Raw genomic sequence first — 10,499 nt, 5'->3', positions numbered from 1 at the left:
GGTCCCCTCCTCCTATAAATCATTCAAATATTTGTATAATATGGAGAAGGCATCTCTCAAGACCCATAAGGCCCGTGAGGCCAAACCCTCCTCCATTGTCGACCCTCTAATGGACATGGAGGCACAAATTGTCGACCCCTCTTATTCCTACCACCTCTCTGACATCGATTTTAACCTATATGGTAGCCATTTCATGGAAGAATACCCATCTTGGGTGGTTGACTCATGCTTATACTACCAAATTTCACCCTATGTGCATAATTTCCCTAATTTTATCTCTTTATTAATGCAACCTACATAGAAGAGACAAATTGCTTGGTCTCTTCTACTGGGGTCAAAATCCTTGAAGTAACCCTAGAGATTATTTAAATGGCCTTGATTTACCCTAACTCTCCTAAACCCTATAATTTCATAGAATCCACACAGATTTATGGTTACTCCACCCTTGCAGCTGATGAGAATAAATATTTCCTTCAAATGGTCCTAGACCCAGGCCTGCAATGTTTGCCTATTACTGATAGTTTCCCCATAACCTTCTTTACAGAGCCCATTTAGCCCATTCTATCACTAATTTCTCATCTGCTGGGGGATTATGATGACAATATTTCTAGAAAGGCCACTTTGGGTTTCATGAGGCAAATGATGCAACGTGGCCATTTATTTGACATTCCTGCCTACCTATCTCAGGCCATAAGATTTCAACTCCACCATTTTCTGTTAAAATTGGAAACTAGGGCCAAACTTCATGTGGGTCATCTTATTCATGGCTGATAATATGTTCATTACATTCATCTCGCCAAGAGGTGTAATATTGATCTAAATATCATTTGATTCCGATAAGTATTCATGGAGATATGAATTTATTTTGATTATGGAATTATTATTAGGCCGACCTACACCTCATGTAGGCTCAGAAGCCCAACAGTCAAATCTATTCAAACATCAATAGTTGTGTATAAATACAGGAGGAATTTTCCTCATCTTCACTCACTCATCTCATCACATCTCTCTCTCTACTGCGCAGAAAAGAGTCTCTTCTCTACTGCGCAAAAAAGGGTCTCTCCCTCACACATGTGATGCCGGAAGTTGTTGAAACTGAAGTTGCAACTACATAAGTAAAGTTTGACCTGTGTGGACAAGAATATCTCCTCATCTGAACTGCACTATAGGTTCATGTGAACCTCCTCTGAAAGCCACAACTTTTGGTGGTGGAATCAAGTCAATCCGGCAGACGGTTTCCAAGATATCGACTGCCCTAGTTTGAAGGAAGCTTCTAAAATTGAAGCTGCAACTGTAGAAGTGAAGTTTGACCTACGTGGACCAGAATATCTCCTCATCTGAACTTCATTGTAGGTTCATCTGAACCTCCTATGGAAGCCACAATTTTTGATGGTGGAATCAAGTCGATCCGACAGTCAGTTTGTGAGATATCATTTGCCCTAGTTTGACGATGAAGCCGCTAATGTTGATGCTGCTGATCTAGGGTTTGCTACTACTAATATAAATCAGATTTATTGTACTATTTCTCTCTGTTGAATTATTGAAGATAATAGAAGATTTGATCAAAGGGTTTCCCCACACATTGTGGGGTTTGTCCCTGGCTAGCTGCCACATCTTGTGTCTCTTGTCTTGGCTTGTTTTCTGTCGATCGTTTAATATTCTATCTGCACTTTACTTTATGTACATGTGATCACTAATCTATGTAATATAATAAGAAAAATAAGTAAACTATTATAAGCATAGAACATACCATAACTTAACATGGTATCAGAGCTGAGGTGAAGACAAAGCCTGAGCAAGAGCAAGAGTAATCACCGAAGAGAAGATAGGCAAGGCTATCCTAGAAGAACAGGGAGTGTTGGACCATGTGAGAGGAAATATTGTTGAGCCTCCATCAAATGCATCTGCTGTTGCCTGGAACAAATGGAAAAACGGAGAAGTCAAAACAAAGAAGATCATATGGGACTCTATCGACAAGCACTTGGTGGCCTACATCTTTGAACTAGACACCTCCAAGGAAATATACGATAAACTGGTGAGTATATTTAAAGTTAATGATGCAAATCAAGTTTTGTTTCTTAGAAATAAGCCAAGGGAAATCAAGAAGGGTAAATATGAGAGTATGCAAGCATACTTCTTAAGAATCACCGAGATCAAGAACGATCTACTATCTATTGGGGAGACTATTACTGACAGAGAAATGGTACTCACAACTCTTGGAGGATTACCATCCATATGTTACGTCTTCAAGACTACTCTTCTGAACAATAATGTAATTCCTGGTTTCAATCAATTAATGGCTAGATCCATTCAAGAAGAAACAAGGGTAGAAGAGCAAGAAATTCCCATGCCTAAAGGTCCTCCTGCTACTTTTTCTTCTCATGCTAAGAAAAGAAATAATTCCAAGTCTAAATCGAAAAGGAAAGGTTGGACCTAAGGGTGGAAGAAAGGGACGATGTTACCTCTGCGATAAAGCAGGTCACTATGCAAGGGAATTCCCTGATAGAAAGGACTCTCACTATGACGATGATCAAAATCCCTCTCATGGTAATCGAAGGGATGGAAAATTCCATAGCAAAGTTAAGAGGAGAGCTGGGAATCAAGGAAGAGGACAATCATTCAAGAAGGCTAGAAATTCTTGGATGTATTAAATGCACCTAACCTCTGAAGGAACATGGTGTCCATCTTGGCAATGGAAGACAAAGGCTACAAGGTAACCCTTAGCTATGGCAAGGTACGTGTATCAAAAAAAATATGTTAAAGATGCCTTTACTCTTGGGTTTCGTGTTGATTCATTATATCAGGTCAATGAAAGTTAGGTAGGCGTCATGTCTTATGACATATCTCTTCAGTCCAAACTTTGGCATTGGAGTTTTTCCCACCTTCATTACAAATATCTACCTGATGTAAGGCATATGGTAACAGGGATGCCCGAATTCCAAGTAGAAAAAGAAGGTGTATGTCCAGGATGTGCCGAAGGAAAGCTCAAAAGGGGACCATTCCCCTCAAGCCTAAGCAAGACCTCCGATATATTACAGTTGGTTCACTCAGGCATACCTAAGGTTGGCATTAAGAGGGAGACTACTACATGACATACTCCAGAGAAGAATGGTGTGGCACTGTACAATTGTAGAAGCTATCTCTATGGATGATGTAACAATGCTTGATGTGGAGGAACCCATGGATCCTATTTATCCACCTGAGCCTTCCTCTTCTAGGAAGAGGCCTTCATGGCTTAGCGGGATACTTGATGATGCTGAAGGACATTCTACACCCAGAGGAACCTTTCGTGAAAGTAATAAATCTAACAGGTATCAGGGATACTTGACAATCATGAGCACGATCATACAAAATGAGCCTTCATCATTCTCAGATGTCGTCAAGCATCAAGTATGGAAGGTTGCTATGACCAAAGAATATGAGTCTATTATGGAGAATGTTGTCTGGGAAGTAGTTCCTAGACCCCAAGACAAGACAATTGTTTCTTCAAAATGGCTTTACAAGATAAAGCTGCAACAGATGGAAGTACGAAATAGTATAAGGCTCGTTTTGTTGCTCGTGGTTTCTCCCAGAAGGAAGGTATAAACTATGATGTGATATTTGCACTTGTTTCCAGATATACAACCATCCACTTGATCATACCCCTTGTGGCTTCAGAAGGATGGAACCTACATCAGATGGATGTCAAGACCGCGTTCTTGCACGATTCGATCAAAGAAGAGGTCTATGCGGAGCAACCTGAAGGATTTGAGATTTATGATTGAAAATCTCATATATGTAGGTTGAAGAAGGCTCTCTATGGGCTGAAGCAAGCACCTCGAGTGTGGAATGAGAGGATCGATAGCTACTTGATGAAGCTGGGATTCACTAGGAGTGAAGCTGACCGTAACCTTTACCTTAAGGTTGAAGATGAAAATCCTCTCATACTGGAGTTGTATGTGGATGACCTCTTTCTAATAGGTGCATACCCTCTCATTCACAAATGTATCTAGGAGTTGGCTTATGAATTTGAAATGAAGAACCAAGGACTTGAAGTGTGGTAGAAGCCAAGGAAAATCTTCTTATCTCAAGGAAAATATGTGGTGAAGATTCTGAAAAGATTTGGTATGGTGGACTGCAATCCAGTGACTACCTTGAGGATCTTAACCTTCAAAAGTTATATGGTGGTGATGTCAGACTAGATTTGGGAAATGCCTCTGAGTTTCAAAAACTCATTCGTGTTGATGTTCTTGGTGAGCCTCCGTCCGAACATATGTTTTGCAATTAGCATTGTGAGCTCATATTTGGTTGAGCCTCACTATATTGGTTCCAAGAATCTTCTGAAGTGTCTTCAGGACACAATCTCTCATGGATTGAGATACAATGCTAGAAATATGAAATTTCATGATTATTCGAATGTTGATTAGGCAGGTAGTGTGGAGGATCACTGGAGCACTTTTTAGTTCTGTTTCTCCTTCGATTCTACTTCGATATAATGGATGAGATGGAAGCAAAAGTCGGTTGCCATAAAGACTAGATACATATCTACGAGTATGATCGCATATGAAGCTGTCTGGTTGGGGAAGCTCTTCAGTGAGCTATTTGAACACATACCACTATGATTCTCTGTAACAACCAGATGTGGGATTCGATTATTGAGGAATCCCGTATTTGTTGATTGCTCCATGTTGGCCAGATAAATCGTTCTTGCGGACAAGGCCGATCTCCCTAGTATCAACAGATATCTAGCAACAAGCAAGACAAGCAAATCTACCTTTCTCTAAATATATTGCGATTTATAAATAAAAACCAAGAGGTGTTTTAGACCCTACCTTAATTCCAACACTAGTTTGTGGCAGCCACGCTTCGACCATCCGAACGAGTTTCCTTTTGAGAACCTGCAATCACAAACAATCACACATCAAATAACACCTGCATAGCTAATATAATAAATCATATTCATCATGGTGATCAAGGAATCCATGAAGTAAACCATAAAACATAGCTTATTGAGAAAAATAAACTGGATTGTATTAACTTTGAAAATAGAAGAACTTTAACAAGCCTCACACTCTTCCCAATGAGATCAAGGGTTTTGATTTCTGCTTCCCGAACTAGTATGATTCTATCCATGTGAATGAATGTGTCGAAATCGAACATGGTAGAAACCACTTGATTACCAGTCAATGATGTGAGCTATTAACAAGTGTGAGAGAAACCACCAGTAATGTCAATGGCTCTCAAAGTACTCAGTACAATCCATGAAATGTGAATAGATGAGTTGATGTCAAACATGTCATAGAATCCTTTCATCAAATGTCCATGATGCAACCTATCGTCGAAGGTGAGAAACCTGCCATTGAGGCATGCTGATTCCAAGGTACTAATGATTTCTAGATCATCTTTCTAGATAATGAACTGAAGTCGATAGAAAACGATCCGTCGTAGGCAAGCCGTCAATGGTTTATTTGAACTGACCTCTTGAACACATAACGACACTGCAGATGGTTTGGTGACAATTGACCCAAAGCTAATACCTAGAAACCAACTGAAGACTTTCAATATGGTTTGATTAACTGTTAGGCAAAGGATTTCCCAACCCAGGTGAAAAAAAAGTGTCTTGTTCAAGAGTGGTTAAATGCTTTTCTAAAACACAAAGTATAACAGATAGGTTCATTTTTCTCTCTTTTCCCCCACCATTTCTGGCAAGTACCTCTTTATTTTTGACAAGCTTGAGGAGGATAACATTTTCTTGGTTATAAGCTCATCCTTCGGATGAGTCCAACATAGTTTAAAATTCGAACCCTAAGAAGGAGTGGTTCGTTCCTGCTTTAAAATTGAACAGGTCCTTTACTGTTACATTTTAACGAGTCTAGTATAGGAGAAACTCGGTGTTTTTCACTTTTAGGGAGTCAGAAGAAAAAGTTAATAAAACTGCATGGTTTTCCTTTTTCGTAAATTTGTGTATCCCAAGCTCGAAAAAGTATAAAATAATACTTGAGATAACCGCTTGACCATTACGATCAAGGAGTAATTTTCATAATTAGTGTCTTTGATCCGAAAAAGTAAAAAAGTGATTAATGACACGTCGTTTTATAACCAATATCGAACTTGAAACGATAAAAGCCCGACAATATTTTCATGTTTATATGGTCTGAAAAGACCTGTAAGTGGACCATCCTTTTAATTCCATTTTAACGAGCTTAAAAATAAAAACTCGGCAATATTTTCATATTTTACGAGTCAGAAAAGAGCTTAAAGAGGACTCCAAGGAATCCATGAAATAAACCATAAAACACAGCTTATTGAGAAAAATAAACTTGATTGTATTAACTTTGAAAATAGAAGAACTTTACAACCTTTGGTGCCTTGATGTCGTACAAGCTCCTCCTAGGGTCCCAATAGGAATCTCCTTTACTTTGACAAGCCTCACACTCTTCCCAATGAGATTAAAAAAGGTATGTAATCTCTCCTCTCAAGCTCAATTAGGAAGACTAAATTCCAACAACATTTCACCTCAAAAATATTCACCTTTCAACCTCCTCAGTAACTAGCTCAATGCCTCATTTTATAGTGCAGAGGAAGGAAGTTACAAGTCCACCTATGAAGGGATAGAGTCCTCCTTCAAAGGGATAAGCTCCTCACATCAAGGGGTTAGCTCCTTAAGGTATGGGATGCATGAACCTTAAAGGAGCGAACTTGCCACCTCAAGATTCCTTCTAGAAGCTTCCAGAAATGACTCAAAGTGAGTTTTTAAGAATGTACTTGCACCTTTTTGACTTTTACAGGGGTCCGCACCCATTACACAGACACGGAGCGGTCAGGTACGTAGGTGACATGACCAGTAGGTGCGGGACTGCAAGTAATGCTAAGAGAAAGTGCGGAACCAGAGTTTTAGAGACTTTTAAGGGCTTTCTCTTATTTTCAAGGCTTGAGATGAATAACTGAGATTTAAGACTTGCAAAGGGTGAAAGTATGAGTGGTGATAGACCCACATAGATTGCAAAATGTCATGGTGACAATATTTTGTGCAACACTCCAACAGATAGACATCACCTGGGATATGGTAAGTCGATGAGCAAGGAGGCTCCATCGCATTAAGATGATGTACAGGTCGATACACCTTGTCAAAGCCCTAAGGAAAGATCTAATTTTTTATTTTCCCAAATGACTTAGAGTCGTTAAGAAACCCTTGTACAAGGGTCCTACATGTTGCATAGATTGAGCTCTAGGAGCTCTGAGAGCTTGGGGTTCTTACTGGAGCAACATACTACCACAGGGTGACTCACCCTCCCCTGGTGGTGCACACTGGAACAAGATGATTCGCTCTCTTGCGGGACAAGATGATTCGCTCTCTTGTGGAATAGGATGATTCGCTCTCCTATGGAACAGGATGATTAGTTCTCATATGAGGCCTAGATTGATGTGTTCCCTATAACGATTGTAGTAAGATTGATGTGTTCTCCTATGAGGCCTGGATTAATGTGTTCTCCATGGCGATTGTAGCAGGATTGATGTGTTCTCCTGTGAGACCTGGATTGATGTGTTCTCCATGGTGATTGTAGCAGGATTGATGTGTTCTCATGTGAGGCCTGGATTGATGTGTTCTCCATGGAGATTGTAGCAAGATTGATGTGTTCTCCTGTGAAGCCTGGATTGATGTGTTCTCCATGGCGATTGTAGTAGGATTTGTGTGTTCTCCTGTGAGGCTTCGATTGATGTGTTCTCCATGGCGATTGTAGCAGGATTAATGTGTTCTCCTGTGAGGATGGGATTGATTAAGTTCTCCTGTCGAGGCATCCTACCCATGCCCTCTGGGACTCATGGGAAGTACCTCTCATCTGATCAATGATTAGGGAAGTGAAGTTAGGGACCATAGTAGTATTGATGGACACATCACTGTATCTACCGTAGTCCCTATGCTAGGATGACCTCCATTGATTTGGGATCAATGGTACTGGTCTGGGACCTGTGGTAGGAGTGGTACATTCTATGACACTGACTTCGGGTCGGTTGTTACTAGTCTGGGACCCATGGTACGCACTCTAAGACTGACTTTGAGTCAATGGAGGATGTTACTGGTCTGGGACCAGTGGTAGGAGTTGTACTCACTATGACGCTGACTTTGGGTTAGTTGAGACTGGTCTAGGACCAGTGGTACATACTATGAGACTAAGTTTGAGTCAGTATGATACATCCTTGATCATTTCTTCTTCTTCATAACTCGGACAAAAGCAGAGCAGAACAAAATAAAGAAGAGCAGAGCATAACAAAGCTGAGCCATATAGATCAGTACAGGGAAGAACAAGACAAAGCAGAACAGGTAGAATAGAGCAGAACAGGGCAAGGGTCAGGCTATATAGGGCAGTGAATTTGATGGACGAATAGTAGTGACCGACAGACAAATTGCAGATGAAGTTCTCCCTAGTTGAGAGGGACTGTTAAAATTGGAAACTAGGGCCAAACTTCATGTGGGTCATCTTATTCATGGCTGATAATATGTTCATTAGATTCCTCTCATCGATAGGTGTAAGATTGATCTAAAGATCATTCGATTCCGATAAGTATTCATGGAGATATGAATTTATTTTGATTATGGAATTATTATCAAGCCAACCTACAACTCATGTAGGCTCAGAAGCCTAATAGTCGCATCTATTCAAACATCATCAGTTGTGTATAAATACAGGAGGAATTTTCCTCATTTTCAATCACTCATCTCATCAGATCTCTCTCCCTCTCTCTCTCTCTCTACTGCGTAGAAAAGAGTATCTTCTCTACTTCACAGAAAAGGGTCTCTCCCTCACACATGTGAAGCCGGAAGCTGCTGAAACTGAAGCTGCAACTGCAGAAGTAAAGTTTGACCTACATGGACCAAAATATCTCCTCATCTGAACTACACTATAGGTTCATCTTAACTACACTATAGGTTCATCTGAACCTCCTCTGAAAGCTGCAACTTTTGGTGGTGGAATCAAGTCAATCCGATGGACGGATTCCAAGGTATCGACTGCCCTAGTTTGAAGGAAGCTGTTGAAACTGAAACTGCAACTGCAGAAGTGAAGTTTAACTTGCGTGGACCAGAAGATCTCCTCATCTGAACTGCATTATAGGTTCATCTAAACCTCCTCTGGAAGTGGCCACTTTTGGTGGTGGAATCAAGCCGATCCTACAGTCGGTTTGTGAGATATCGTCTACCCTAGTTTGATGATGAAGTCGCTAATGCTGATGCTGTTGATCTAGGGTTTGCTACTATTGATATAAATAAGATTTATTGTACTATTTCTCTCTGTTGAATTATTGAAGATAAAAGAAGATTTGATCAAAGGATTTCCCCACACATTGTGGGGTTTGTCCATGGCTAGCCGCCACATCTTGTGTCTCTTGTCTTGGCTTGTTTTCTGTCGATTGTTTAATGTTATATCTGCACTTTAATTTATGTATATGTGATTTCTAATCTGTGGAATATAATAAGAAAAAGAAGTAAACTGTTATAAGCATAGAACATAACCATAACTTAACATTTTCCTACCACATCGTTTTTAAGATATTATTCAATTTTGTTCTATTTTTTTATGTACCCTCATGTGGATGAGTTTGAGTGCCTGGGTTTCAGTTTGGTGGCCTATAACAAAAAAAGGAGATTTCTATTCAACTGGGATGTTGTTGTTAGGAAGAGGCCAGATTTTGATGGTTATTCCTAGTTTATATCCTCTTATGTGGCCATTTCATATAATAGTATCCATGGTGTTTCCCCCAGAAATATCCCTCAACAAAAATAGCTTCTCCATGTTAGCAAGGACACTAGGGCAAGGGAATGGTACCTATTTTAGAATTACACAAAAATCAGGGTCTATGGGTGTGAGCTCCCTCCTTACCACTTCCCTGTGTTCATGCACATTACTATTTTTGCTCTGGAATTCATGAGACAGAGCCTTCATATGGACCAAGTCCACTTTGTACCTATAAAGAAGGGATATATGTTTAAATCTGCGAGGCCTGTGGGACCTTTTATTGTCAATTCCAGGTAGGAGTTCAAGGCAGTTGAAGCATTACTCAAAAATATTAATTTTGACCTAGGGGATGTCTGACATTATAAACCTCATGGTGTCATTTCCAAAATAAGAGAGAATATAAAGGCTTCAAATTATGAGCATGAATATAGGCCTAAGATCGAATGGAAAGATAACTTTAATTCATGGACTCTGAACATAAAGATGGAGATCGAGACTCCAACACAGAAGAGGATTGTGGACCAAACTTGAGATACAACTATGGAGGATGTATACACAATTAAAAGGGAGAAAATCCAAGAGACAAAAGAAGAATAACTTGAGACCAAGTTAGTGGAAACAAGGTCAGATAAATCGGGTTTCCAAGTGACCTTGGAGGATCCATTACATACTGTTTCCTCATCCTCTTCACAGGTAGCTATTTTAGGTGCAAAGGGAAGTGCAACTGCTATTGAGTCAAGTTGGCCTATTGGAAAGGCCATCGAAGAAATAAATAGAAAGGTGATG

This window comes from Pinus tabuliformis, chromosome 6 (genome assembly GCF_031772625.1).
Source record: "Pinus tabuliformis cultivar Carrire ecotype Pingquan chromosome 6, CPIR1, whole genome shotgun sequence".
Classification (NCBI taxonomy): Eukaryota; Viridiplantae; Streptophyta; class Pinopsida; order Pinales; family Pinaceae; genus Pinus; species Pinus tabuliformis.
Note: the sequence above shows the minus strand (reverse complement) of the source record.